We start from the raw sequence: 23,392 nt of genomic DNA, 5'->3' as shown, positions 1-23,392 counted from the left end.
ACAATTTCACCACTTCAGTTTAACATGAACAATGCTGATTCATGAATAATTTACAGTATTTGGAGAGATATAACTGCAGGTCTTTTCATGCCACTGTAAATCTATAGTGAAAAATATTAAGACCTAATGAGTGTAACTTGAAAAGAATATTTATGGTATGCTGTCATAATTTCATAACTCAGAAAAAAAATGATAGTTTTGGAAGTCATCTTTTTATTTTACCAAATCACATTATGTCTTAATCAATTATGATTTTAGACCTTATCACACCCTGTCATGTATTCTGATTAGAAGAATACATGTTCTTCTCTCTGAGTAAATTGTGAGCAACTTAAGGAACTCTCTTACTCATTTTTCACATCACAGTACTTTTTATATGAAAATGGTTCAATATATTTTGAATATTTACATACAAAAATAATAGTGTAGAATTAACGTGATTCCAAGATGCAGTTAAATGTTACAAAAAGTTCTGTGTTTAAAATAATGCCACAAAGACAGCATTACCTCCTCCTCTTTGAATCCAATGAAACTGAGGGGAACATGAAACGGTAATTCCATATTAATGGAAAGTAGGGCAAGCTCTCGTTCTGAACATAAGAATAAGAAGAAAAGTGCTAAGTTCAATGAAGAAAAGAAAACATACTAGAGAATGCAAGATGATGCAGGGTGGATACTTTTCACTTCAGAAATAATGAAACATTGAGAGGGTAGGGAATCCTCCAAGGTAGATACATACCCTAAAAAACAAAATCAAAGGTCTGTTATTTGAACACATACATAAAAGTGAATGGATTGACTGGAGGAAGAGCAGGGAGGAGCTGGTGAAAGAGGAAATCAGAGGATTATGCATATGATGGGGCACAGAGATAATTGTGGCTGATAAATTCTCTTGCTGATATTTGTCATCAACAGAAAGTAAGGCTAAGTAACACACATACACTCATGCTGACAGAGAGTGACAGAGACAGAGAAAGACATGGAGAGAGACAGGAAAAGAGAGACAAGAGACAGAGACAGACAGAGGCTGAGAGACCCACACATCCTTTTATTCCTGGAGATCACCTACATATTCTAGAGCATTCTCCTGGTTCATCCAAATATATAAAATTTGCAAATTATGTGTTCAGGAAGAAAACTGCTCTTTGGAATAAGAATGATTGGCAGTGAAGAGGTAATGGGCACTAAAAGAATATGTAAAATAAAGAAGGGAATTAGCAAGAAGTAAATAATTTAAATAACCAGTATCATTTTTTGTTTTAATGACCATATCTTTGGTAAAAATGTGACAAAAGTTTTCCATGAAATCAAAGGACCTAATTAATAATTATTGCATTTTTGAATTTAGATGTAACATGAGAAAGAAAATCACAGCTTGAGGTAAAAAAGTCAGCTGGCACCAGTAAGGAAAGAAAGGTACAAGAAAAGTAAGGGTGTACTGGGAACAACAGAAAAAGGCATTAGGGAAGATAGAAACATTTTAAAAAGCTGCTTGAGACTTGTAGACATGCAAAAAAATCTTGAGAAATATGGGTAAATGGAAAAAATGAAAATTATAATATTCATCATGGACTGACTTTTACTTAGCTCTACATAGGTTTGACTTAGGGACTTAAATTAGTTAGGTACTTAAATCATTTTGAAACCATGCAACCCAGACTGGGACTTGAACCCAATGGTCTTTTTAATGAGATCACACCCCTGATCTTAGAACTTAATGAAGCTCAGGTTCTTGATGTCTCATAGCAGAAAGAATTCAGTGAGAGACAAAGTGATAGGTAAGAAATGAATTTATTTAGGGAGAAACAAATTCCACAGACAGAGTATGGGCCATTTCAGAAGGTGAGAGGTCTCGAAATCTGGGTTGGTTAGTTTTTATGGGCTGGGTAATTTAGTAGGCTAATGGGTGAGAGGATTATTCCAACTATTTTGGGGAAGGGGTGGAGATTTCCAGGAATTGGGCCATCACCCAGTTTTTGATCTTTGATGGTCAGCCTCGGCCTCAGAACTGTCACAGCACTGGTCAGCATGTCACTTAGCTTATGCTAATGTATTACAATGAGTGTACAATGAGGCTCAAGGTCAAATCTTCTGCCATCTTGGACCTAGTTAGTTCTAACCAGTTTTTGTCTTGTCCTATGGGTATTTCATTCTTTTAAAGGTTGTGCCCTACCCCCTTCTTCCTGTTTCATTTTCAGCAAATTAAAGCATTTAAATAAATTAGAAAAAGAAACAGTGAAAAGCAAATCAGGAGGAAGGTATTAGTAAGTTTTAAAAAACATGCAGTGAATTGGGGGAGAAGAAAATCTGCAGATTTCACAAATAATTTTAAAGAAGATATTTGACTAGTAATTTTAAAGCAACAACAACTAGATAAACAATTGGTAATATAATCAGGTTAAAAGAAAATAGAAATTGATAGATCAAGAGATCAAAACACATTGATATCAAGATATACAATGGAACTTAAAAATATTCTCAGTTTTTTATTTAAAAAAATAACTGTAATAAGAGGGAGAAATTGGGAAATGTATTCCACAATGAATGTGTAATTCATGTATACAAAATGGTAAATAAAACCTAAGAAAAAATAGACATATCCATTCCCAGCTAATTTGTTTCAAATCCTAATTCACATAAATGTTTATTTTAAAAAATATTTTATGAAGCTATTATTTTTCTAGTATAAGATCTCAGTTTTTGTTTGAGTTTTTGTCCTGGAATTTATTTTATTAGTTTTAAATTAATCATTTTTGCCTTTTGGAGAGGGGAATTGTATTCTAGCTTCTCTCTTTGAATATTTCTAAGTGATTTTTTTTTAATTGTACAATGAGGTATAATATGAAGAGTATTTTGGGCCAAAATTAATCTTAGGGCACACTCCTTTTATTAAACTAAATCCAAGGTGACAAAAAAATTTGCCCTGAGACAATTAGATTTTGTATTTTGGACCCCTTTTGAACATATCAAAATTCATATTTTAAAGTCACATTTTAAATTAATTGTGTTTAATTCAATTTTTAATTACTTTCAGATTTATTACCAAATTCATGAAAATAAGAAACCCATACTGCCTAGTAGAAATTTAATGTCCATACAGTTTAAATGACCTGGTTTTAAACACTGGATCATTTGCTACCTGAAAAGTTGGAAATAACTTTTAATCTTTTCTTTAGGCTCAATTTTTTTCCATTTACTTTTAAACTTCCTCATTGACTATTATGATAATTAAATGACTCAGCTTACGTAAATATTTTAGTATAGTGAATAATTTAGTATGGTTTTTAAAATGTAATGTAATTGACTTATTTTATATTTAGTTTTCAAAAGGTAGCCTTTTTTCTATGCTGTTCTATTTTAAAACTATATCGTATTATGGCTCAATACTCCCACAATAAGAAGGAATGTCACATTTCTTTACCAACCACTAAAGTCCAGTAACCTATTTAAGAGTTCAGAGTGAGACTTTAGGTTCACTTTAGTCCCAGAAGATATTCCTGATATGACCTGTGATTAAATGTGGCTATTGACAAGTTCTCACCTCTGATGAAACAAGGAGAGAGAGGTAGTCCCAGGAGGTCTCAGAATGTGAAAGTTCTTTGTTCTTCTTGACAATATTAGCAATCTCACAAGAAAAGTGAAGGCCCATCATCCTCTAAAAATGAGTTCATGCAAAAGGCGTTGATGGGAAATGTGGTAAAGAGTATATTAATGTAGAGTAACTATTCTTCAGTAAAATAGAAAACTTCTATACATACTGTCTTTGAGCTTAATTATTTCAGAAATATTAAATTTACACAAAACTATCACATCATTAGGTAAGGTAAACATTTGTTAATGAGGTTCTTCTTTCAAATTATTAAATTTATTTAAAATCAAATTATAAGTAAAAAGAATGGGATAATTTCATGATGATAAACTCCATTTTAACCCACAATTCCCTGAAATAAGATTATCAGTATAAATGTACATAGATGGTTTATAAAAGAAAAAATAAGTAAATGCTTTCTGATATTATATAGCTACCCAAAGAAAGTGAATCTTATCTGAGTAGTCCTTAATTAATCATAGTTTCATGCTACAAACAATGATATATATTATATGAATAGAATAATAAGTGATTTAAAGACAAATACATATTTGATCATTCAGATGACCAAAATATATTTTTCACATCTGTTTGGTCTTCACCCTAGGTTCCTGGCACATAGCTCCCAAAACCTTAGAATTTCCTAAATGCCAAAAATGAAATCTTTTGTTATGTATCTTTTGAGGTGACTTTTTGAAAGCACCTAAGAATGGGGGGCTGGTTGCAAATGAAGCCAATCAAGTGATTAGAATTCAGCACCACCCTCCCCCACCAACCTCCAGGGAGAAGGGAGAAGCCTGAAATTGAGTTAAATCACCAACTGCCCATGATTTAGTCAATCATGCCAATATAAGGAAAACTCCATAAAAACCCAAAAAGGATGAGTTCAGAAAGCTTCCTCGTTGGTGAATATGTGAATCTTTGGGAAGAGTGGTGTACCTGGAGAGGGCGTGGAAGCTCTGCTCCCCTTTCCAAATACTTTTCCCTTGGCATCTCTTCTATCTGGCTGTTCTTGAGTTATATCCTTAGATAACAAACCAATAATCTAGTAAGTAAAATGTTCTCTGAGTTCTGTGAGATGCTCTAGCAAATTAATAGAACCCAAGGAGGGGGGAGGATCATGGTAACTTATGATTTATACTCAGTTAGTCATAAGTACAGGTAACAACCAGTACTTGCAGTTGGCATTCTGAGTTGAATGGGGTCATTAAAACTTCCAATTTGCAGCTGTTGGGGTCAGAAGCACATGTAATAACCTAGCTTTGCAACGGGCATAAAAAATTATGGGGGAAGGCATTCTTCTGGGACTGAGCCCTTAACCTGTGGCATCTGAGGCTATATCCAGGTAGATAGTATCAGAACTGAGTTGAATTATAGGACACCCAGCTGGTGTATGGAGCATTGCTTATTAGTTTGGAGAGATCTCATATTCCCCCAACATACAGGTTGAAATTGGGCCTCAGAACCCAAAATAATAAGGAATATTTTTATGTTTATTTTAAAGAAGATGATGCAAAATCTAAATATGTTTCTAATAAAAATTTTATAAAGTAAATAAAAGGAAAATTTCCTCTACAAAATATATACCTGGTAAAGTCTTAGTAAGGAAGAAATCAGATTGAGAACCAATTAAATAGCAAATAAATATATATTTTATCTGTCAGGCAGAATTATATGCTATAGTATTACAGTTGATTACCTTTACCCTACTTAAGCCTCCCATAGTTTTTGCCATAACTACTTAAATCATTTGTTCTTTGGTGTTATCTTCATCAAATTTGTACAGAACAGCAAAATGCCCAACATGCATGGAAAATCACTGGCAGTCATTGATAATTTTGAAATATTTATTCTATTAATTCTTCATTGTGATGCATTGCACAAAGAGGAAGTGAATGAGCTCCATGACTCCTAGACACCATCATGTATACATAAAATGGAGATGTTTACATATCTTTCAGGCAATAACATAAACTTTTAATTACCTTATAGAATCTCAGATCCGTTATTTTGGTACTATATTTCAAATCAACTATATATTTTTTGTATTATTCTTTAAACAAATTACAATTGTATTCTAAACATTGAAATTGGATTCTTATTGTATAATTTAATTTTTAATTTTGTGGTTTTCCAATTCTTATAATTAATTAGTACATAAAATACAGTCTAGGGCTTCCCTGGTGGCGCATTAGTTGAGAGTCTGCCTGCCGATGCAGGGGACACGGGTCCGTGTCCCGGTCTGGGAAGATCCCACATGCCACGGAGCGGCTAGGCCCATGAGCCATGTCCGCTGAGCCTGTGCGTCCAGAGCCTGTGCTCTGCCATGGGAGAGGCCACAACAGTGAGAGGTCCGCGTACCGCAAAAAAAAAAAAAAAAAATACAGTATTTGTCATGGTCACTCTCATCAATCAGTTCAAGTAGCAACTGGAACAATTAAAATAATGAAAAAATAATGTATTTTTATTTTAAATACTTTTTATTATTTTTGTACCTGTAGTAAAATTCTTATAAAATAAAATTTGTCATCTTAACCATTTTTAAGGGTGAAGTTCAGTGGCATTAATTGCATTCACATTGTTGTGCAAATGTCATCACCGTTCATCTTCAGAATTATTTCATCTTGCAAAACTGAAACTGTACCCATTAAATAATAAACCCTCCTTTTCCCCATCCTCCAACCTCTAGCAACCAACATTTGACCTCTGTCTCTATGAATTTGCCTCTTCTAGGTACCTCACATAAATGGAATCATACAGTACTTGTTCAATAGTTTATTTCCCTTAGCATAATGTTCTCAAGGTTCATCCATGTTGTAGTACGGTTCAGAATTTCCTTCCTTTTAAACGTTGAGTAATAGTCCATTGTATGTATATACCACATTTTGTTCATTCATTTATTCATCAGTGGACATTTAGGTTACCTCCACCTTTGGGCTATTTTGAATAATGTTTTTATGTAGAAATACCTGTTTAAGCCCTGCTTTCATTTTTTTAAAATGATGTCTCAGAATGTTTTTATTTTTTAAGATCTCTTTTTGTACACTTAAAAATATTAGCTTATATGTTTATAAAGGTAAAATTTTAATATTAAAATTTTCAGTAGAATTATAAGATTGGAAAAAAATTCCTTGTTTGAATCTACAACACCCCACTTTCTTAAAACAAGAAAGCAAACAAACCTTTGAGTTGAAATTAAATACAAAGATAAGCGTAGATATTTCTTAAGACTGTATGAGGTTTGATTCTTTTAAAGTCAAATAATTAATTACTATTTTTATATGTGTACTTATTGAGCTAATACAGGTTTATAACATTACATAAGTTTTATGTGTACAACATTATATTTTGACTTCTGTATACACTATAGTGTGCTCACTACCTATAGTTTCCATCAGTCATGGTACAGTTGACCCCCTTTACTCATTTTGCCCTCCCTCCTCTCCCTCCCCTCTGTAACACTACTCTTGTTTTTGTACCTATGTGTTTGTTTTTGTTAGTTTTTTTTTTTTCCCACATGTGAGTGAGATCATATTTGTCTTTCTCCATCTGACTTATTTCACTTAGTGTAATACCCTCAAAGTCCATCGATGTTGTCATAAATGATAAGATTTCATCTTTTTATGACTGAGTAGTATTCAATCGTATGTGTGTATGTGTGTGTGTGTGTGTGTGTGTATATATATATATATATATATATATATATATATATATATATATACCACATCTTCTTTATACATTCATCTGTAGATTGACACTTAGGTTTTCCATACTGTAAATAATGCTGTGATGAACACAAGAGTGCATATACTTTTAAATTAGTGTTTTTGTATTGTTTGGATAAATTCCCAAAAGTGGAATAGTTGAATCATATGGTAGTTCTTAATTTTTGAGGTGTCTCATAATTTTTTCCATAGTGATGGCAACAGTTTACATTTCCACCAACAGTGCACAAGTGCTCCCTTTTCTCCACATCCTCTCCAATACATGTTATGCCTTGCCTTTTTGATACTAACCATTTTAACAGGTGTGGGGTGATATCTCATTGTGATTTCTATTTACAATTATTTAATTATTAGTGACGTTAAACAACTTTTCATGTGCCTATTTTCCCTGCATATGTCTTCTTCGGAAAAAAGTCTATTCAGCCCTTCTGCCCATTTTTAAATCTGGTTGTTTATTTTTTATTATAGAGTTTAATGAGTTCTTTATGTATTTTGGCTTTTAACCCCTTACTGAATATGATTTGCAAATATGTTTTCCCTTTTGGTATGTTGTCTTTTTGTTTTGTTGATAGTTTCTTTTGCTGTGCAGAAGATTTTCAGTCTAATGTTGTCCATTTGCTTATTTTTGCTTTTGTTTCCGTTAGCTGTGGAGACATATCCAGAAAGATTTTGCTAAGACCCATGTCAAAGAGCATACTGTCTATGCTTTCTTCTATGAGTTTATGGTTTCAAGTTTTATATTCAAGCCTTTAATCTATTTTGAGTTGATATTTGTGTACTGTGTGAATAGTGTTCTAGTTCCATTCTTTTGCCTATGGCTGTCCAGTTTTTCCAACACCATTTATTGAAGAGACTATTCTTTCTCCATTGAATGTCCTTTGCTCATTTTCATAAATTAATTGTCTATAAATCTGTAGCCATATAATTGGGCTCTCAATTCTGTTTTGCAGATCTATGTATCTGGTTTTCTGCTGATACTATATTGTTTGATTACTATAGCTTTGTAATAAAATTTGAAATCAGAGAGTGTGAGGCAACAGCTTTGTTCTTTACTCTTAGGATTGCTTTGGCTATTTGGGGTTCTTTGAAGTTCCATATAAATTTTAGGATTATTTTGTTCAATTTCCATGAAAAATGTCATAGGCATTTTGATAAGGATTGCACTGAATTTGTAGGTTGCTTTAGGTAATATGGGCATTTTTACAAAGTTAATTTGTTCAATCTATGAGCATAGAATATCTTTTTATTTATTTGTGTCTTCTTCAATTTCTTTCAACGTCTTATAGTTTTTAGTGTACAGGTCTTTCACTTCCTACGTTAAATTTATTCCTAGTTATTTTTCTTTTTCTTGAGATTGTAAAGGGATTGTTTTCTTAATTTATCTTTCTGCTAGTTTATTGTTACTGTATGGAAATGCAACAGACTTTTGTACATTGATTTTATACCCTACAACTTTACTGAATTTGTTTATTATTTCTAATATTTTTTTGGTGGTCTTTAGGGTTTTCTATATATAAAGTCCTGTCATCTGCAAATACTGATAGTTTTACTTCTTTCTTTCCAATTTGGATTCCTTACTTATTTTTCTTGCCTAATTTTTCTGGCTAGGACTTCCAATACTATGTTGAATAAGAGGTGCAAGAGTGGGCATTTTTGTCTTGTTCTTGATCTTAGGGAAAAGGTTGAGCTTTTCACCACTGAGTATGATGTTAGCTACATATTTGTCATATATACCCTTTATTATGTTGAGGTACATTCTTTCTATACCCATTTTATTGAGTTTTTATCATAAATGTGTGTTGAATCTTGTCAAATGCTTTTTCTACATCTATCAAGATGATCTTATTTTTTATCTTTCATTTTGTTAATATGATGTATCATATTGATTAATTCACAGATGTTGAACCATACTTGCATTCCTGGAATAAATTCTACTTCATCATGTTGCATGATTTTTTTTAATGTACTGTTGTATTTGGTTTGTTAATATTTTGTTGAGGATATTTTCATTCATGTTCATCAGAGATATTGGCCTATAATTTTTGTGTGTGTGCTGTCTTTCTCTGGTTTTGGTGTCAGAGTAATATTGGCCTTGTAAAAAGAATTAGGAAGAATTTCCTCTCCTTCCATTTTTTGGAAAAGTTTGAGAAGAATAAGTATTTAATCTTCTTTGAATATTTGGTAGAATTCACACGTGAAGCCATCTGGTCCTGGACTTGTGTTTTTGGTGAAGTTTTTGATTACTGTCTTATTCTCCTTACTAGTGATTGGTCTATTCAGATTTTCTATTTCTTCATGATTCAGTCTTTGAAGGTTGTATTATTCTAAGAATTTATCCATTTCTTGTAGATCATCCAATTTGCTGGTGTATAGCTCTTCATAACATTCTCTTATAATCCTTTGTTTCTCTGTGGTATCCACTGTTATTTTTCCTTTATTTGTTTCTGATTCCATTTATCAGTGTCTTCTCTCCTTTTTTCTTAGTAAGTTTTGCTAAAGGTTTGACAGTTTTGATTTTCTTTTCAACAAACTATTTCTTAGTTTTGTTGATCTTTTCTATTGTCTTCTTAGTCTCTATTTTTAATTTTTCTGGTCTGATTTTATTATATCTTTCCTTCTACCAACTTAAGGTTTTGTTTATTCTTTTTTTCTAGTTCTTTTAGGTATAAAGTTAAATTGTTTATTTGAGATTTTTCTTGTTTCTTGAGGTAGGACTCTATTGCTATAAACTTCTCTCTTAGTACTGCTTTTGTTGTATCCTGTAGATTTTGATATGTCATATGTTCATTTGCCTTCAGGAACTTTTTGATTTCTACTTTGATTTCTTCATTGACCCAATAGTTGTTCAGTAACATGTTATTCAGTCTCCATATCTTTGTGATTTTTCCAGTTTTATTCTTGTAGTTGATTTCTAGTTGTATACTATTGCAGTAAGAATTGAAGCTTGGGGATTTCAGTCTTTAAATTTATTGACTTGTTTACCCAACATATGGACTATCCTTGAGAATATTCTATGTGCATTTGAGAAGGATATGTATTCTGCTGCATTTGGATGGAATGTTCTGTATAAACCTATCAAGTCCACAGTGTTTAATGTTTTTTTAAGGTGACTCTTTTCTTGTTGACTTTCTGTTTGGATAATTCATTTATTGTTGTGAGTGGTTAAAGTCTCCTACTATTATTGTGTTGCTGTCAGCTTCTCCCTTTAAGTCTATTAATAATTTCTTTATATATTTTCAAGTTCCTATATTTGGTATATATATATATATATTAATACCTATTATGTCTCCTTGATGAACTATCTCTATTATCATTATATAATGTCCATCTTTGTCTTGTTACATTTTTTTTTGTCTTGAAGTCTATTTTGGCTGATATGAATATGGTTATACCCACTTTCTTTTGGCTGCCATTTGCTTGGAGTATCAATTTCTAATCTTTCACTCTTATCTTATATTTGTCTTTAGAGCTGAGGTAAGTCTCCTGACTGCAGGGTATAGTTTTCTTTTTTTTAATCCATCCAGCAATTCTGTGTCTTTTGATTTGTGATTTTAATCCATTTATCTTTATGGTGATTATTGATGAATGAGGACATTAGTACTGTAATTTTACCTTTTGTTTTCTGATTGTTCTGTATCTCCATTGTTTATTTTTCCTTGTGTTTTTGTCTGCCATTTTAGTAAGGTGGTTTGCTGTAATTTTTTTCTAAGTCTCCTCTTTTTTATGTTTTGGGTCTTTGCTCTAGATTTATGTTTTGTGGTTAGCATGAAATTTGATAAAATGTCATAGATAAAATTGTCTTTTTTTCTGCCGTTAGCATCTTGTCTTCATTTGTTTGCCTGGGTTCCATCCTTTTCCTCTTCTCATTTTACATTTTTGTTATCTCAGATTATCCCTTTTAATTTTGGAGTTTGTTACCAAATTGAAGTACCTATAATTGTTTTTACTGCTATTTTCCCCTTTAACTTTTATGCTATAATTGTTTAACAATCTACTATGTTATAGAATATCAATTTTCTGATTCTGTATGTCTATTTGTCATCTTACACCAAGTTTTGTGTACTACAGTCTTTTTGTTTAAGGTTGTAGAGCACCTTTCAACTTATCTTGTAAGGCAAGTCTAGTGTTGATAGATTCCCTCAGCTTATGTTTGTATGGGAAAGCCTTTATTTATCATTTATGTCTGAATGATAACTTTGCTCAATAGAATATTCTTATATAACAGTTTTTATACTTCAATATTTAAAGAATGTCATTCCACTCTCTCCTGGACTGTAGAGTTTCTGTTGAGAAATCTGTTGATAGCCTAATGGGGTTCCTTTTTAAGTTATCATCCTTTTTTCCTTGGTCACCTTCAAAATTCTTTGTTTGTCATTGACTTTTGACAATTTTATTATAATGTGTTTTGGAAAAGGCCTTTTTACATTGAGGTATTAGGTATTCTTGTGACTTCATGAACTTGTATATCCAGTTCCTTTTCCAGATTTGGGAGTTATCAGCTATTATTTCTTTAAATATACTCTCTGCTCCCTTTTTCCTTTCTTCTCCTTCTGGGATACTTTTTATCCTAACACTGCCCTTCTTAATAGAGTTGGATAGTTCTCATTGAATTTCTTCTCTCTCTCCCCTTCTACCTGTATCATTTCTAAATTTCTATCCTCAAGCTCCCTAATTCTCTCTTCTGTATGGTATGCTCTATTTGTAATGATTTCTAATTTTTTTTGAGTTTTATGCTCCAGAATTTCTGTTTTTTTTTTTTTTTGAGTTTTAATTTCTTTGGTAAAGTATTTCTTCTGTTCATTAAGTTTATTTCTAAGTGTATTGAACTGCCTTTCTGAGTTTTATTGTAGCCTGTTGTGTTTCTTTATGACAACTGTTTTAAATTTTCTATCAGTTAGATCACAATATTCTGTGACTTTAAGTTTGGTTTCTGAAGAATTGTCATTTTGTGTGTGATATTGTGTTATCATGGTTCTTCATGGTGCTTGATGAATTATTTCTCTGGTAACATATTTGAAGTACTGAACACCTTTCTTTTTTAGAAAAAAAATTAAATTGATTTTGATGATTCAGCATATTAGTATTTAGCAGCCTTCCTTTTGTTTTTCAGTAAGAGGTACATATTTTTCGTTCCTCTTACCTGATTTGCCTCTGGTTATATTTGAAAATAGATACTTTCTACCTTCCACTGCCTCTGTTAGAGGTGTCACCTTGTGCTCTCATTGTCACTACTTGTTTCTCTGTGACTGTTGGTGTCTTGCTACTGCCCGTGTCTCTGATGTCACCACCTTGGGCACCAAGATGGCAAGTGCCTCCACTGTGTCTGTTGTCTCCTGGGTTTCAGGCTTGGTTGCTGTAGGGGGATGGAAAGGATAGAACTGGGGTTGCAGGTGTCCCTAACATGTCTGGGGAGATTGAGTTTGCATGCCTCACTGCTGAGGGCCGAGGGTAGGCTAAAGTTGCAGGCACTTCCACTGCTGCCTGGTTCCCTATGGCCAAGGGTGACCCTGCAGCCTGGAGGCCAGAGTTGTGTGCATCTTCTTTCCTGAAACTACCTGGTTCTCTGGGGCTGCAGGTTCAGCTTAGGTTCTGGGATCACATGCACTGCCTCCACTGGTTCCCAGGTTCCACCTCTTCTATGTGTTCCAGTCCACCCACATTTAGATGTACAGATGTGTGGAATTCTCTGGCATCCTTGTGTTTTGGACAGAGATACTTTTGTTGAGTTAAGGATGTTTTACGGGTTGTAGGTTGAAAGGGAGAGACAAAAGAAGCATATCACACCACCATCATGCTGACATTCAATTTTGTTTCAAATTCTTTTAGGAGTATACCCAGAAGTGGAGTTGCTGGATCTTATGTTAATTCTACTTTATATTTGTAGGAAACTCCTTACTGTTCTCCATAGCAATTGCACTAGCAAATAACATTTAAAACTTAGATTCATAGAATAAAACAGCTTCTGGAAAGTAAGTGTTGATTTCAGAATCAGCTGGAAATGATATCGTAATGTCAAGTGAAAGAAAAATGGCAAAACAAAATCCAGGAGAAACATAAGTAAAAGGACAAAATCCACACTAATATGAAAATAATGAAAGCAGTAAAAGATAAGAGGTATAAAGATGATAAAAATAAGAGTCAACTACATGTTCATTTATATATATTCCTATTTTAAGATATATATATTATTTAAAGTGAAGTTGTGTAGAAATTATGCAACTTTTATATAAATATATGGCTAGCCTCAATATTTTTTCAAGTGTATTAATAAGAATGTTTGTAAAAATTTCACCCACATTTGGGGAATTTTTTTGTTTTATTTGCCCGCACTCCTGATTATCACTTTCTCCAAATGGAGAGTGTATCCGTCCTTTATATTCTTGACAATGTGATATGCATTATAAACATTTCTTTCATTAATGCTCTGATAACATTGCATACCTACCTTATGTAATCATCACAACAATTATTGAATTAAGCATTATTATCATTTCCATATTTAGGTATTAAAACAATACTAGAAAATGTTGACAACCTATTCAAGTCTATACAATGTGTATGTAAATGAAACTAAGATTCAAATTCTTTCTTATTCAAACTTCATATTTCATCTCTATCTCTGCTTAGAAATACATTTTAGCCACTGTATAAATATTTAAATAATTAAGTATGTTGATTAAAAATGAAAATAATTTATTATATAAACCTCAGTCATTAACTCATGCAGTTACATGCTGATGTTACCATATGAATTTGAATTTAATCTTATATAAAGAATGCTAAATTTCAACATCTTAAAATATTTACATAGTAAGAAAAGTCACACTACTGTTTGTTGAGGAGTACCAACAGCAATATTTCTGAAGAAAAATAGTATATAAGTAGAAGCAATAAATCTTTTTGGCATTGAAATAAAAAATAATGGCACCTAGAAAATTGAAGTATGAGTATAGTTATAACTGAAGGCAAAATATATTCAATTACTCAGACTAAATGGGAACAGTTTTATAATCCTTTCTATGAATTATAGACAAAATTGCTTCCAATAAAATAGTTATGAATTAAGCTATTATTTTAAAAAATATATATCATTATGCCAGGTGTATATGCAGGTATGCACGTATGATGATCTTTATCAGATATGATTATGTTGTGTACCTGACATTTTACTTACTCATAACATCATTTCCACAGCATAAGAAAGGATCATTAGAGCTTGAGATACATGGGGTTTCCAAAGCCAGGAAGCATTCGGCTTTCAATCAATAATAAATCAATTACAGAAAATAAAATGGATATATATTTTTCCCTACACTGTGACTCCCTCATAATGATGAGAATTTAAGTAACAACATAAATCTGCAGATTGTATTTGAAAGTTCATCAGGTTTTATAAACACAGTTGTAATTATTATAATAGTGTTTGGCTATAAAAAATATACAATTTATGAGTTCAGTATTTTTATTTATTGAAACATTGCTATAGCAATGAGAAAATATACACTTAGTTATCTCTCTTTTCAAAGACGTTGAACGCCTTTACAGTACAGTGGGTGTCTGACACATTCTTTTCTTGGCATCATCCACTATAAGAACAAGCCTTAGTACAAAGCTTTGATTAACAAAATATTTCTAACAACAACAACAAAATCAAACAGATTATTATCTCATTTTTAGTTATTAATGCCTGAATGCTATTTGAGAATTCTTGTTGAAAATTTTCATAGATTGTATGCCATATTTTAAAAATAGAATGATACTTTTTTTTTTTATGGTACGTGGACCTCTCAGTGTTGTGGCCTCTCCCGCTGCGGAGCACAGGCTCCGGACGCGTAGGCTCAGTGGCTATGGCTCATGGGCCCAACCACTCCGCGGCATGTGGGATCTTCCCGGACCAGGGCATGAACTCATGTCCCCTGCATCGGCAGGCGGACTCTCAACCACTGCGCCACCAAGGAAGCCCAGAATGATACATTTTATTTCTGTTACTCTTTTGTTACTTTAGTTGACTATATCCCTATATCTATATAGGTATATATTTAAATAAGTATAATAAATATATATTAAGAATTATACATATACACAGCTTTTACACGTGCAAAAATACATTCTATATATACATATATACATGGCTTCTGCTCTAACAAATTCTTACCTTTGCCTATGACACTAATGAGCCAAGTTCAGTGGTAGCAATTTCTATTGTCAATTGTGGCTTACACAGAGTAGTCACCACTGAACTTCTCAAGGGTCTTTTTTTTTTTTTTTTTTTTTTTTGTGGTACGCGGGCCTCTCACTGTTGTGGCCTCTCCCGCTGCGGAGCACAGGCTCCGGAAGCGCAGGTTCAGTGGCCATGGCTCACGGGCCCAGCCACTCTGCGGCATGTGGGATCTTCCCGGACCGGGGCACAAACCCATGTCCTCTGCATCGGCAGGCGGACTCCCAACCACTGCGTCACCAGGGAAGCCCAAGGGTCTTAATTTTTTTATCATAACATTTAAAAATTCATTAATAAAGTCCTTTAAATCTTTTTGGGGAACATAGGCAGAGGGTGGGTTTTCTGTTCTCACATAACACATTTATTCTCTTCTGCCTATCTCCATAAGACTCTGATCCCCTTCCTAAATTTCCTGCCAATGTCTTTCAGGCAGCTACCTCTCATTTACTATAGCCATAAACACATCCATGCTTTAGAAGCAGTCCCATCAGCATGATAAGACTGTCTTCACAAATTTTTAAAAAGCCATTATTTCCTTATTAATTAGAGAGTGATCTCATGGACAATAAGATCTAGAAATATATAAATCATGAGGCATTTTTGAAAAAGATAACTTGGTGATAAAATGTAATCAGTAAATTTATGAATCAAAAAATAAAAAAAACAGGAAGTGAATATTTAATACACTTAAATATATAATTAAGACCTATCAACTAATAAAATAATAGCTACAAAAGAGAATAAAATGTTGCAAACATTTAAACATTGATACTGTAATAATATTGCATAAATAATTTTATAACTATCAGATAGCCCAAAAGGAAAGGGAGTGGGAAAATGCAAGAAAATACATTCTATTATGTTAATGTGACTTTCTCTATACCTCACACCAAAAAGTTAATAGAAGAATAAAAAAGACACATAAAGGTTTTTGGTACTTTAAAACTTTTTACATGTATGTTTGATTGTGTATATGATATATATCATAATGTTCTCATATTTTACAAAATAATTCCTATAAAGAAATATTTTTATGAATTTCACAAAACCTTTTAATCCACGTAAAACTGTTGTTGTTGTACGTGATGGTAGTAATGTTAAATTTAGGAGTTCTCAGTTCAGTTAAAATTACTTGGTTCTGTTCTTGTTTTGAGAAGAGCTATCAGGACAGTCAGTACAATCTGGTTGCATTCATTTGACGTCTAGAAAAGGGGATGGTGTAGGAGGGCACAACAGCATCAGAAGGCAGGAGCTGTACAGTGGTCAGGACTATCTGGTAGAAGATGGCAGAGACAGAAGTCAAATGGGAAGATAGGGATAGCCATGCCCAAGTGCTTGCCTTTAGGAAGAACACTCCCAGGGCAGTTCTGAAAGACAAAGAAGATTGTTTGTTTGTTTGTTGTTTGTTTTTTTCTTTTTTGCAGCTTTATTGAGATAATATTGACATATAACATGTAATGTAAATTGTACATCGTGATGACTTCATAAATGTATGTTTTAGAAATGATTACCACAATAAGGTTAGTTAACACCTCCCTTCCCTCCCCAAATCTCCTTTGTATATGTTTGTGTGTGATGATAACATTTAAGATTCGTTCTCTTAACAATGGTCAGTGGTGTCCCTTTCCAAAGGCTATAATTTCACTTTTTCTTTTCCCAAATCATTATTTGCTCACATTCAGACTTTTTGTCCAGAAGAATCAAGTGCAAGAGAGACAAAATTATTTATACAATCATAGGTAAATGTGAACCACTTAAACCATATTTGGTTAGGCTGCCACCCAGGGGATGCACCAATAAAGAAGGCTTAGGGTAGCTGGTAGTTGAAAGAAGGACACACCATATCCAGGGATATTAAACAAATAAAATAAATAAATAAAACCTTCAAGGAATAGCTGAGTCATTTAACTGATATAGACCTCAAAATAGATATGAAAGGGAAATAAGTTTGGGGTTTCACTGGGAAGATTTTGAAGTATGTAGGAATTAAGGGTTGAAGATAAAATTTCACAACTCAGCAGGTTATATCTTTCTCAAGACTATTTACTTCCCTCTAATTCAATGGGCTCAGGCAAAGACTGAAACTTAAATGTACTAAAGGAAAAAGATATCAATGCTCCAAATATAATACTGATACCATTAAATTGATAGTGTATATTCCTAAAGAAATTTTAGGGTGGGTCAGTCTAACACATGGAGCCAAATTAGAGTTAACCATGATGTGGTCCAATTTCTAAGTGTAAAGGACATCACCACAGCATTGCATTGCATATATGGTGTCAAGGAGAAGTGTTAGCAAGGCTGCTGTTATCACTGGTCTTGTAGGAAAAATGTCTAAAGCTTGAATAACTGAAACAGATAATAAATAGAATAAAAGGAGACATTAGTCTTCTAAACTTTGCTCATGGTGGATTTTTATTTGTCTGATTAATATATACCTTTTTCCTTTCACACAGTTCTAAAGTTTAAACCACCTCATATCAGAGTTTAATTCTTATCCTCATTAGGTTGTTTGTAGGCATTACAGTCTCAATTTTATTTGGCAATCTCCTATTCCATTCTTGTGATATGGGCATAACCTTTATTACATGTTCTGGATGCTAGTGTAATTGTCAAAAGCAGCTCCAGTTCTCAAGCACTAAACAGAAATACTCAGAGCATGAATTTGTGTTGGTGCTCTCTTACTGTCAAAGATTCATGCTTTCAATTTATTTTTAGTATCTGTGCCTTTCTTAATTTTATGAAAAATCACGATTGGATTTTAAAGGGTGTTTTAAAGTATTATATCATGCATTTTAGCTATTGCAATTGGAAATGTTCAGTAAACCTAATCAGCCAAACTACCAGAAATGGAAGACAGAAACTCATTTTTATCTTCTAATTTGCTTAAATACACTTAATTACCTGTATTAATTTTTTTGTGAAACTGTAATAAGTACCATTCAGTAGCTCTATTTCATTAGGTGTTTCTGGTTTAATGTGTGCTATTTCTTCTTCTGGCTTCTGTATCAGAACAATGGATGACACATAGTAAGTCTTAGAGAAATGCATGATATATTTTCATATATGATTGCTACTTATTACATAAACAGAGCTGTTTATTTTAACCTAATTTTTAACTAAATATTTTAGCTGAGCACTATAATTTAAACATGCAGAAAATAATACTAGAATTTCCAGATTAAAAATTAATTTTAGTAAGAAAAAAATCTTTATATCTACCAAACATAGCGAGAGTCTAGAAGAACTTCAAGAAAAGAACAACACCGTATACATCAGTGGTTCTCAACTGGAGGTGACTTTTTTCTCCCTGGAGATATTTGGTAGCTTCTTGAGACATTTTTGGTTGTCATATTGACTTGGAGGCGTGACTGTCTTTTAGTGGTAGAGACAGGGGATGCTGCTAAACATCCTATGATGCACAAGATAGTATTCCCTTCTTCCTTGCACACACACACACACACAAAGAATTATCAAGACCAAAATGTCAACATTGTCAATGTTTGGAAATCCTGGCATAGATCTACATGATTGCTAGTAATACTGGGAAAAGCAGAGAGAATGTAGCCAGACAAGGCTTAAGCACTATAGGACAATCATAAGCTAAGAGGGGATACAGATAGGTTAATAAAATAGTGAGACAAGGAAGAAGAAATCTTAGCAACTCTAAGGAAGACCGTTAAGACAAAGACTAAAACAGAGATAGTAAAAATAAAGAGAAATTATCTAATCAGCCTCATAGATATAGATGGTGAAGTAACATATATAATGCAAATAGTGGAAAATATGTAGGAATGAAACCTACATTAGATGTAGATTTCTCACTAAGCAGTATTATTTTTGACTGTTTGCACAATTTTTCCCCTAAATTTCAAGTTTTTAGAAAAAAGGCTAGTAAATAAGTTATCCAAAATTTTCACATGGGAAGGAAAACCAAGTTAAGGATGAAGAAGAAACGATTAAATGCTCCATTCCTCTGCCAAATTTAAGCAATAAATATCTTTATTTCAAATATAATTTTTTTCTTCAAAATATATTGTTTAGTGTGTCATTTTATTTATTTAAAAAATATGTATTTTATTTATTTATTTTTGGTTGTGTTGGGTCTTCATTGCTGTGCACAGGCTTTCTCTAGTTGCAGTGAGCAGGGACTACTCTTTGTTGCAGTGCGTGGGGTTCTCATCTCGGTGGCTTCTTTTGTTGCAGAGCACAGACTCTAGGTATGCAGGCTTCAGTAGCTGCGGCACATAGGCTCAGTAGTTGTGGCTTACGGGCTTAGTTGTTCTGCAGCATGTGGGATCTTCCCGGACCAGGGCTCAAACCCTTGTCCCCTGCATTGGCAGGCAGATTTTCAATCACTGTGCCACCAGGGAAGTCCCCTAGCATGTCATTTTAATGTAGAGTATGTTACTGTGTCTTGAAAATCCCTTCAAAAATTGATTTGGAGTCATACCACAGATTTAATAGAATATTTTTATACAATGCTTCTTTCTTCTAAGTAGCAAATGGTCCTAGAACTTATAATGATAAAAATGAACTTACCTATAGCTTATCTGTAACACTAGCCCCTTTTTATCTGAGATTAAAATGTAGTTTTATAACTCCATGCTTTGTAAATGGAAGGTTAAATCTCTGCTCTAAAGATATAATCTCTGTATTTTCCAAGACTATATTTATCAATCAGTAACTTTAACTCATCATAGTTCCAGTCAATTATTTTATAAAAATTAAATTGCTTTATACTTTAAACAGCTTACTTCTTATATTTGGTATAAATGTAAAATCATGAAAATATCTTCCTATGTACACAAGAAGGTAGTATAAAGGGTCATCCTGATCTAGGGCCAGTAAGAGAACTAAATTATCCCTGCCATTAATGCTGATGTTACAGTGGTAATTACTGCATAACATCTAGAAAAATTATACTGTGAGAGCAATTTCCCACTGAGTTGATTGCCACCTAGATTCACTGCTTCTTCTTTTTTTTTTTTTTCCCCACTGTTTCTTAATTGTTTAAGTAGTATCAAGCAATAATTGAAGAAAATAGAAAATACCTGGTTTTAATTTAAGGACACAGAGAGGACTCAATCCCTGAGGTGGGGGGCAGGGAAGAAACAAATGTATTCCCATCCTGCTCTCATGCATTTATTATGTCTCTTGAATACATAAATTATTAAAATTCAAATTCATATATTTTTAACAGGCTAGTTTATAATGGCTTGGTATGAAGTAGACATAATTTATGCTTTAGTTTTATGTGGTAGAGTTGAGGTCCAGATAAATTTAGCATGTCTTTCTACATATTATTCATATATTAAATTCACACATTAAATCCATTCAAATTATTTTGAGTATTTAAAATTTCAAACATTTGGGTGACAGTGTTTATTTCATCTTTGTAATAATAAAACAAATATTTCCCAATAATATTTTAGGAAAGTTTATAATATTGACAAATATAAAAATAATCGTAAATATATATATTTTGCTTTAGTTTTTAGCTTAAGTATATTTTATTACATAATAATACACAGAGAAAGTTTGTATAAGGTCAAACTTGGAGGCATATTATACCATTTAAACTGCACTGACTTGGAAATAGATAGAAACATGTGCTTGAACTTAGGTATATCACTTTCTAGCAGTGTGTCATTGGGGAAGGAACTTAACCACTTTAACCCTTAATTTCTGTAAAATGGGTCTTTGCTCATATTCTTTTTAGAATGAAAAACATTCACATATAACTTGTAACATAATAAAACCTAAGTAATTAGTAGCAAGTATAATAATAAATAAAACATAACAAAAAATCTCTGTTTTTATAGGTCAAGAAACGCTTAAGTTTGAATATGGCTCAAAATTACAAGACCTTTCATTTATTCATGTACAAACTTGGCTTAGCTAAATGAGTACTGTGTTTGAAGGCTCTGCTTGTGTTAACTTGTGTCATTTGTTAAGAAAATTAACACTAACCTGCTACTGGTTTTATAATTTTCTTTCATTTCATGCTAAGGAACTATAGTAAAATCCTATTTAATTATAACTTTAATTTTGTGAAGGTCTAAGCACTACTGTCATGAAATAGACAACATGAACTTTAGACAACATTAAGTTAAATATGCATTTCTATAACAGCTTGCACATAACTTTAGAAACATTGATCACATTTATAATAAATTCTTGATAATATTATAGACATGTTTCACCATTCAAATTTTTGAAATTGAATGCACTTAACAATAAATATGAACAAAACAACATCCAGCTTCCAGGCAGAGGAGTATGCTGAGACAGAGCTGTTCCTGATTACTCTAAGCAATGCTGAGCCATACATGGAAAGTTCATCTTCTTATATTTTTGGTGTTTTGATCTAGCATCCAGTGGAGTTTCAACTTAGGGTCCTAAATGTTGCTTGGTAATTTTGAAAAATTATTATTGTCAATGTTATGTTAGGACAATTTGTTGGTACATGCAATAGAAGGCTGATTGTCAATGTAAGAAAATTTGAGAGTAGTACATAGTGCAAAATGTCTCAACATTGTGTGTGCATCATTTACATATTTTTAAACTATAATTTAAGCGCCAAAGGAACTTCAATATGTCAGAAATTCTGTTTAAGTGCCTTTGTTTAAATATGTCTATTAAATAATTACTTAGGGAAAAATAACAATATTTTAAATGCATAAAAATCTAAAATATGTGATAGGCCTCAACATTTTATTGTCAATATTAAAGGCTCTAATGACAATAAAATTTTGAATTGGATTATAAAGTTGTTTCAATAAGTCCTATTTGGGTTTCGGTCGGAGCTCAGGGAGAGGACTGGGGTTGGCGGCTTGAACATAGCCTGAAGAGGTTAGTGCACCATGGCTAGCCGAGAGGGAGTCCGGGGAAAAGTCTGCACCTGCCGAAGAGGCAAGAAACTTTTTCTTCCCTCTTTGTTTCCTGGTGCGTGAGGAGAGGGGTTTAAGAGCGCTGCTTAAAGGAACTCCAGAGACGGGCGCGAGCCGCGGCTAAAAGTATGGACCCCAGAGACGGGCGGGAGACGCTAAGGCTGCTGCTGCTGACACCAAGGTGCCTGTGTGCGAGCACAGGACACTATCCACACCCCTCTTCCAGGGAGCCTGTGCAGCCCGCCACTGCCAGGTTCCCGGGATCCAGGGACAACTTCCCCGGGAGAACGCATGGTGGGCCGCAGGCTGGTGCAACGTCACGCCGGCCTCTGCCGCCGCAGGCCCGCCCCGCACACTGTGCCTCTCCCTCCCCCTGGCCTGAGTGCGCCAGAGCCCCTGAATCAGCAGCTCCTTTAACCCCGTCCTGTCTGAGCGAAAAACAGACGCCCTCCAGCGACATACACGCAGAGGCAGGGACAAATCCAAAGCTGAGCCCCTATGAGCTGTGAGAACAAAGAAGAGAAAGGGAAATCTCTTCCAGCAGCCTCAGAAACAGCGGATTAAAGCTCCATAATCAACTTGATGTACCCTGCATCTGTGGAATACATGAATAGACAATGAATCATCCCAAATTGAGGAGGTGGACCTCGAGAGCAAGATCTATGATTTTCTCCCTTTCTTCTCTTTTTGTGAATGTGTATGTGTATGCTTCTGTGTGAGATCTTGTCTGTATAGCTTTGCTTCCACCATTTTTCCTAGGGTTCTATCCGTCCATTGTTTTTTTTTTTTTTAATTTTTGTCTTAATAATTAATTTTAATAACTTTATTATACTTTACCTTCTTTCTTTCTTCCTTTCTTCCTTCCTTTCTTCCTTTCTTTCTTTCTTTCTTTCCTTCCTTCCTTCCTTCCTTCCTTCCTTCCTTCCTTCCCTCCTTTAGACAAAGAATCATCCCAAATTGAGGAGGT

Source organism: Pseudorca crassidens, chromosome 18 (genome assembly GCF_039906515.1).
Source record: "Pseudorca crassidens isolate mPseCra1 chromosome 18, mPseCra1.hap1, whole genome shotgun sequence".
NCBI classification, from domain to species: Eukaryota; Metazoa; Chordata; class Mammalia; order Artiodactyla; family Delphinidae; genus Pseudorca; species Pseudorca crassidens.
The sequence above is the reverse complement of the archived record's forward strand: the minus strand, read 5'-3'. Positions refer to the sequence as shown.